This window comes from Papio anubis, chromosome 14 (assembly GCF_008728515.1).
Source record: "Papio anubis isolate 15944 chromosome 14, Panubis1.0, whole genome shotgun sequence".
NCBI lineage: Eukaryota > Metazoa > Chordata > Mammalia > Primates > Cercopithecidae > Papio > Papio anubis.
Window position 1 is genome coordinate 58,361,700 of NC_044989.1, and position 8,461 is coordinate 58,370,160.

The 8,461-nt window shown below is 35.7% G+C and overlaps 1 long non-coding RNA gene across 1 annotated transcript; it reads right to left on the reverse strand.

The window, feature by feature from the left end:
* Window positions 1-249: 249 nt before the first annotated feature.
* LOC116270280 lies at window positions 250-6,902 on the reverse strand. Its single transcript, XR_004178261.1, has 3 exons — window positions 6,836-6,902; window positions 5,694-5,734; window positions 250-331 (listed from the first exon to the last, which is right to left on the reverse strand). It is a non-coding gene; the product is annotated as an uncharacterized LOC116270280 (long non-coding RNA).
* Between the last annotated feature and the right edge of the window lie 1,559 nt (window positions 6,903-8,461).

An 8,461-nucleotide genomic window follows, 5' to 3' on the forward strand; every position in this document is an offset into this window, starting at 1 on the left:
CTCTTGGCAATGGGCAGGAATGTCTAATTCTTTCATATGGGAAGAGATAATATTTGAGAATAATAAAATGGCCTTTCAGAGCAACAAGATTTTGGTTAGGAAACATAAAGAACATAGAAAACTGGCTCTTTTTTTGTAATCATTGTCACAATCCACACTTCTTGTCTTCAATATGCATTTTCTTCCTTTTTCCCATACACAGAATATACTCAATGCCTCTCCAAGGGAGGCATTACATGAAATCCTTCATCTACCTCAAAGTCCAGGAGTTCCAGGGTGATGTAATAATCTCTGCATCTGGTCCAGATGTGGTTTTTCTTCATTGAGAGACCTATGTAATGGAAGAAAATAAAAATCTTTATCTTTCAAACCCTAATACCCACATCACACAAAAGAACAGACATAGGAACAGGATAATAAGACAAGGATGCCAGAGGAGAGTAGAAGTCCAAGATCAGGGTGTCACCAATCTCATCACTCCTATTCAACACAGTAGTTATTAGGAAGTCATAGAGAGAGCAATCAGGCAAGAAAAACAAAAGAAAAAAAAAGAAAGGGCATCCAAAAAGGAAAAGAATAAGTCAGACCATCTCTCTTGCCTTATGATATGATTATATACTTAGAAAAATCCACAAAGTCAGCCAAAAGGCTCCTATGACTGATAAGCAACTTCAATAAAGTTTTAGGATATACAATCAATGTACACAAATCTAACATTTCTATAAACCAGTAATATTTAAGCTGAGAGCCAAATCAAAAACACAGCCCCATTTACAAGAGCCACAAAGAAAATAAAATATCTAGGAAGACAGTTAACCATGGAAGTAAAAGATCTCTATGAGGAGAACTATAAAATACTGCTGAAAAATATCATGGATTACATAAATAAAGGAAACAAACATTTCATGCTCATAAATTGGAAGAATCAATATCATTAAAACGACCACACTGCCCAAAGCAATTTATAGATTCAATGTTATTCATATTAAACTACCAATGTCATTTTTCACAGAATTAGAGAAAAATATTCTAAAATTAAAATGAAACAAAAAAAAGAGCCCAAATAGCCAATGCAAGCCTAAGCAAAAAGGGCAAAGCCAGAGGCATCACACTGCCCCACTTCTAACTGTACTATAAGGTTACAGTAACTAAAACAGCATAGTACTGGTATAGAAACAGATACACAGACCAAAGGAACAAAATATAGAACCCAGAAATAAAGCTGCACATATACCACTATCTGATCTTCAACAAAGCTGACAAAAGCAAGCAATGGAAAAAGGACCTTCTATTCAATAAGTGGTGCTGGTGCTGGGATAACTGACTAACCATATGCAGAACAATGAAACTGGACCCCTTCCTTTCACCATATACAAAAATGAACTCAAGATGGATTAAAGATTTTTATGTAAGACCTCAAACTATGAAAGTCCTGGAAGAAAACCTAGGATATTTCCTTCTTGACAATGGCCTTGGCAACAAATTTTTGGCTAAGTCCCCAGAAGCAATTGCAACAAAAACAAAAATTGAAAAGTAGGACCTAATTAAATTAAAGAGGTTCTGCACAGCAAAAGAACTATCAACAGAGTAAACAGACAACCTACAGAGTGGGAGAAAATATTCACAAACTATGCATCTTAAAAAAGGCCTAATACCCAGAATCTATAAGGAAGTTAAACAAATCAACAAGGAAAAACCAAATAACTCCATTAAAAAACGGGCAAAGAACATAAAAAGACACTTTTCAAAGGATGATATACCAGTGGCCAACAAACATGAAAAAATGCTTAACAACACTAGTCATTAGTGAAATGCAAATCAAAATCACAATGAGATACCATCTCACTCCAGTCAGAATGGTTATTATTAAAAAGTCAAAAAATAGCATACACCAGCAGGGCTATGGAGAAAAGGGAATCCTTATGCACTGTTGGTGGGAATGTAAATCAGTTCAGCCACTGTGAAAAGCAGTATGAAGATTTCTCAAAGAGCTAAAACAGCTACCATTCAACCCAGTAATCTTACCACCAGGTGTATACCCAAAGGAAAAGAAACTGTTCTACCAAAAAGACACATGCACTCATATGTTCATTGCAGCACTATTCATAATAGCAAAGACATGGAATCAGTCTGGGTGCCCATCATCCATGGATTGGATGAAGAAAATGTGGTACATTTACACCGTTGAATACTATGCAGCTGTAAAAAATAATGAAATTGTGTCCTATGCATCAACACAGATGTAACTGGAGGCCATTATCCTAAGTGAATTATCTCAGGAAAAGAAAACCAAATACTGTGTGTTCTTACTTATAAATGGGAGCTAAACATTGAATACATTGAATACACATAGACATAAAGATTGGAACAACAGACAATAGAGACTACTAGATGGGTGAGGGAGAGAGGGGAGTGTGAGTTGAAAAAGTATCTATTTGGTACTATGCTCACTACCTCGGTGATGGGATTCATACCCCAAACCTCAGCATCATGTAATATACCCAAGTGTTAATAACAAACCTGCATATGCATTCGCTGAATCTAAAATAAAATTTGAAGTTATTTTTGAATGAAAAAAATGGAAGCATGGTGTATTAATTTGTGAGGGCTGACATAACAAAATGCCACAGACTGAGTGGCTTAAATAACAGAAATGTATTTTCTTGAAGTTGTAGAGACTAGAAGTCCAAGATTAGGGTGTCAGCAGTCTGGTTTCTTTGGATAGCCTCTATCCTTAGCTTGCAGGGGACCACCTTTCACTGTTTTCATGGTTTTCTCTGCTCACTCATGCCTGGTTTCTGTGTGTCCTAATTTTTCTCTTCTTCTAAGAACACTTGTCAGACTGGATTAGGGCCCTCCTTAACAGCCTCAGTTTAACTTAATCACCCTATATTCAAACACTGTCACATTCTCAGTACTGGAGATTAGGGCTTGAATATATGAATTTTGAGAGGACACCATTCTGTCTATAACAAATGGAAAAAGTACAGTAGTCACTGGTCTAAAAAGCCTTCTACTCTGGTGATGAGGAGTTTCCTTAATTAAACTCTGATTCTACTCTAAAAGGAGATTTTTTGCCCGTTGTTTTCCATGGCGCCTGGGAAAGTTCTTCATTTTTCATAGAATCAGGGCCAAGAGGCCCTCCTTGGTGGCTGCACACATTTTGCTTCTGGGAGATATGGGCTCATGGTCATTTTAAATTTAAAATAGTTTTACAAAATATATATGAAGTCATTATTTTATTGCCAATACATTTTCCTTAAGAATTTACTAGACATGTAATCTATTTACATCCAGTTACATGTGCCTGTCAGTTTTTACATTCAAACTTAATTTCAAAATACTATTCTCTGATGTACTTTGTCATCATTCTAGCTTTCTCTTTCTCTCCACCCCACCTTCTTTCTCTGTGATAGAATTCTAAGATGACCCCGAAGATAACCAACTCCTGGTGTACATGTAATTGACAGTGAGTGAATGCAATAGATGTCATTACTGACATAAAGTTATGTTATATGTGAAAGGTGAAGAAATTTTTGTAAATGTAATTATGATGCCTAATCAGCTGAATTTGAGTTAATCAAAAGGGAGATTATCCTGGTTAGATCTCACCTAATCAGATGAGCCCTTTAAAAGAAAGTCTGTAGATCAGACACTTGGAGCAGCATAGAATGTCTCTTTACTGCTGGTCCTGAAGAAGCAAGTTGCCATGAATTCAACAGATGCAAAGAAATGAATTATACCAACACTACATGAGCATGGAAGAGAACTCCAAGCATCAGAGACCATAGGCCCAGCTGACATCTTGATTGCAGCTTTGAGCAAAAGATCAAGCTAAGTCATGGCCAGATCCTGACTCATAGAAACTATCAGAAAAATAAATAGATATTTTTATTTTAACAGCTTTATTGAGATGTAATATATATACCATAAAGTTATGTATGTAGTTCAAGCCAATAAGTTTGTGGTAATTAATTGCACAGCAATAAAAAAAAAACAGTATACTCTCTTTCAATAAAATGACAGCTTTTTTGAGACTTTTATTACTGAAAGGGAAGGCTCAAAGTTATTTTTATTTTTGCCCCTAGCTGGTAGCTTTTATTTGATCCTTGTAACCTTTATTAACACTGTTTCTTTCTGATTGGGTTCTAGAAGCAATAGGCTTTTCTAACTGAGCAAAACCCCACATTTCCAAACCCTGTATTTTCTTTTATTCCTTTTACAAATTAGACAGATTTTTCCTCAGCTAATCTAATTTCTATAACAACTTACCACACACAGTCAATAGTAACTAAGATACACTACTGATGTTTTCTTTTCCAATCCCTTCACTTGGAGCTGCCTGCTTAGCCAGGGTCTGCTTCCCAAATTACTGCTGATGACTGTTTTATCAAATAATTTGTTGGTCACTGTAGATCAAGATCTGCCATGTTTTCCCGCCTACAATATCTGCTTTCTCATTGTCTGTTTCTCCAGCCATAAGTCAATAGGACATATTTTACATTTTTGTGATGACATTATACCACTTCTGCCAACTTCTATTCAATTTCTGAATTGGTCATGAACATCAGAACCATCATGGTACAGTAGGAAAAGAGAGAGATGCAAGAGGCACATTGGATTTAACTGCCATGACCTAGAAGTGACACATAATCACTTCCGCTTATAGCCCATTGGATAGATCTAGTCACATGACTCCAATCTAAAGAGAAGGGAGATATATATATATATACTTTTTATATTTTTTATATATATATATTTTTTTCCCCCGAGACAGAGTCTTGCTCTGCCACCAGGCTGGAGTGCAGTGGCACGATCTCAGCTCACTGCAACCTCCAACTCTCTGGTTCAAGCCATTCTCCAGCCTCAACCTCCCGAGTAGCTGGGATTACAGGCATGCACCACCAAGCCCAGCTAATTTTTGTATTTTCAGTAGAGACGGAGTTTCACCATGTTGTCCGGGAGGGTCTCGATCTCCTGACCTCGTGATCCACCCGCCTCAGCCTCCCAAAGTGCTGGGATTATAGGCATGAGCCACTGCGCCCAGCCTGCTGTATATACTCTTATAGTTAACCAGTCTCATTGTTGATTCCTTGTAAGAATTAGGAGGAAAAAGCAAGGGTTTTAGGAAAAATAACTGAGAAGCAAACAGAGCAGAACCAAGGTACGAATAGGAGAAAAAGGAGGAAAGCCTAAAGGAAGAGGGAAAAACAAGAAAAGCCAGAGGATCAGCTTATTTGTATTTTGTTAAAGCCCATCTGAGGCAAATTTTTTTTCCTTCGAGGATTGAACATCTCTGTCTCCCAAATAGTTCCTAGAGTTAGTTAGTTTCCTTCCATGCACTGAAGAATTATTGAAAAATTCAAGACATGCTTCACTTGATCACAGTGATATAAGGTTAATTTGATGTACCAGTATAAACTTTTATAGATTCACCTAAGTGTACTGCTATACTTGTGAAGTATGAGATTGCATGCCACAGTTGTACAATAGCATTTATAAGATAATATAAATAACTGCCGCAGAGATTTTTTTAATTTAAGCACAGTTATGATAAGTATCAACGCTGAACTTTCAACAAATCATAAGGGGTTTAACATTTAGACATTCAACAAATCATAAGGGGTTTAACATTTGGACACTTCTCTTTGGATAACACCAACTAAAATTCTCCTTTTCAGAGTATGACTTACTTTAGTAAATTCTCAGGTTCAGCAGATTGAATCTAAATAATCTAGAGGAATAAGGGAAAATATTGATGAATATCATAATATTTTTCTCATTAAACAACTGAATATAAATAGATATTTATAATTGCAGTTATTTTACTTTTTTGATTTTTCATTTAGCATAGTATGGACAAAATCTAAATGCTATTGCTTCACAGACTACAAATATTTTATTAAACTGAATGACAGCATGCTTTTGGTAGAAAAGATTGTTATGCTGCAATTCAGAATCACAAAGTTCTAATTGCAGAACTATCATTAAATGGGTGTATAGGCTGGGCACGGTGGCTCACATTTGTAATCTCTGTAGTTTGAGAGGCCTAGGCAGGAGAATTACTTGAACTCAGGAGTTTGAGGCCAGCTTAGGCAACATACAGAGACCACATCTCTCCAAAAAAAAAAAAAAAATAGAATAACTTAACCAGGTGTAATGGCGTATGCCTATAGTCCCAACAACTCAGGAGGCTGAAGTGGGAGGATCACTGAAGCCCGGGAAGTCAAAACCATAGTGAGCCATGATTGCATCATTGCACTCCAGCCTGGATGACAAAGTGAGAGCTTGTCTCAAAAAAAAAAAAAGTTGTGTAAACTATAAACTCTAGCCCTCCATCATGTTACTTCACTTTCTCTGGTCCTGACTTCCCTTATCTTTAACATTAAAATATCAGTGCCTCACAAGCTTTCCCACTAAGAGTCAAAGTGATTCCTGTGGTAGGCTGAATAATGGTCCCCCAAAGATGTCTATGTCCGAATCCCTGGAACCTATCATGTCACTTCATATGTCAAAACAGCCTTTGCAGATGTAATTTTGTTTAGGAACCTTAAGATAAGGTGAGTATCCTGCATTATTTAAGTGAGCCAAAACAATCATATGTGCCCTTAAAAGTTCCTGGACGTTTCTCCAGCTAGAGAAGCAGCAGGTGAGATATAGCAAAAGGGGAAGTCAAAAAATATTTCAGCTGTTTAAAAAAAAAAAAAAATTGATTCACCATTGCTGAAAGAGTCAGGGCCAAGCAGGGGTTTATGGCTAAGCACGAGAAGGAATACAGGCAGCCTATACAAGCAAAGACTTCTACGACTAAAAAGAAGTAAATTCTACCAACAACCTAAGTGACCTGGAAACAGATTCTTCTGGTGGCCTCCTGGTAAGAGATCAAACAGTCAACACCTGGATGGCACTCTGCTCATGAAACTCGGACAGAGAAATATTATAGCCACTCCAGACATCCAACCTACAGAACTGTGAGGAAGAAATGAGCACTGTTTTAAGTCGCCATATTTATGGATATTTGTTATGATAGAAACAGGAAACTAACAGGATCTTCAAACACAATCTACACACATAGGAAAGTTTTTGAAATATCATGTGTGATCTAAAAAGATAATATGAATTTTACACGAAACGTAACATAGAACTGTTGTTTGACTCCAAAATAATGTTTTAAATGCCTTATTAAAAATCATTTATTGAATGCTATATCTTAGAATATAATGTTTCAAAAATACTTTAGCTTTGAGTAACCTAAGCACCCCCTGTACCAGACAGGAGGACAAAGCCAAGTTTGAGAAATAAACAATTAGATGGCCTTCAAGGTCCCTCTTAGTGATATCATTTCAATGCAATCATATGAATTAAAAATAATGTTGAAGATATTTATAAACTAAAGGACATAATATGGTCTACTTACAATACAATGGGATATGATAAACAATAATTTCAGGATAATTCAGCAACCAAGCAACAAAGGAATTTACATTATGCCCCACTTACAAGCAATGTTTTGTACTGCCAAATATCTTGGCCACATGGAGGTTATGTTTAGCCAGATTGTCTGATCTAAGATACACTCAGACCTTCACATGGCCTCCTTACTTGATCACACTTGGAATATTGTTTAATGTAAGATGGAATAGCACTAATGTAGCCAAGGTGCATATTGTTGCTTCTGAACTACCAATTACAGAAATTTTGCCTTAATGTGATATTAAATGAAAACTCAGCAATATGTAGGCTTACTAGCACCAAAATTATTCCTTGCTGGTTGCATCCATAGCTATAACTATCCATCAATATCACAGGAGGAGAAAGGTTAGTATAAAATAGAAAGCAGCAACTTAAGTAAGACATGTAAATAGTGATTTGACAAAGTGATACAAGTTATTATAATGAATGATTTAAAATAGTAGTTCTTAATATATTTAGACCAACTTAAGAGGAGCAAAAGACCCTAAGGTCCACTACTGAATATCCAGATGAATAGAATTTGGTATTAACAAAGAAGTATCATTCTACAAGCAAGTATTATCTATATATTTTGCAAGGTTATACATACATTTGCATTAGAAGAGGAATAATTTATTTATTAACACATATATGTCTTAAAGTCTAGATATAGGTCTAAAATACTGATTACAATATGTATCACTACAAAATCTAGAGTTAACCAGGCAACTTTCAGCAAAACACAGTGATTATAATAAAACTATGTTTTATTATTAAGTCATTTAAAAATAAAAAATCAGCTATGAGAAGCCATGAACAACTCAGGACAACTGTCTCTTCTGTTATTTTTGGAAATTTCAACTTTTTATAAGTGTTTACATGCCACAAGCATTTGTAACAATTGCACATATTATGCAGCAAAAAGATCTCTTAGTACAATTCTGATTCAAACCCTTAATATTAAATATGAAATTTGTACTATTAAACTACAAATTTTAGTAACTTTGCA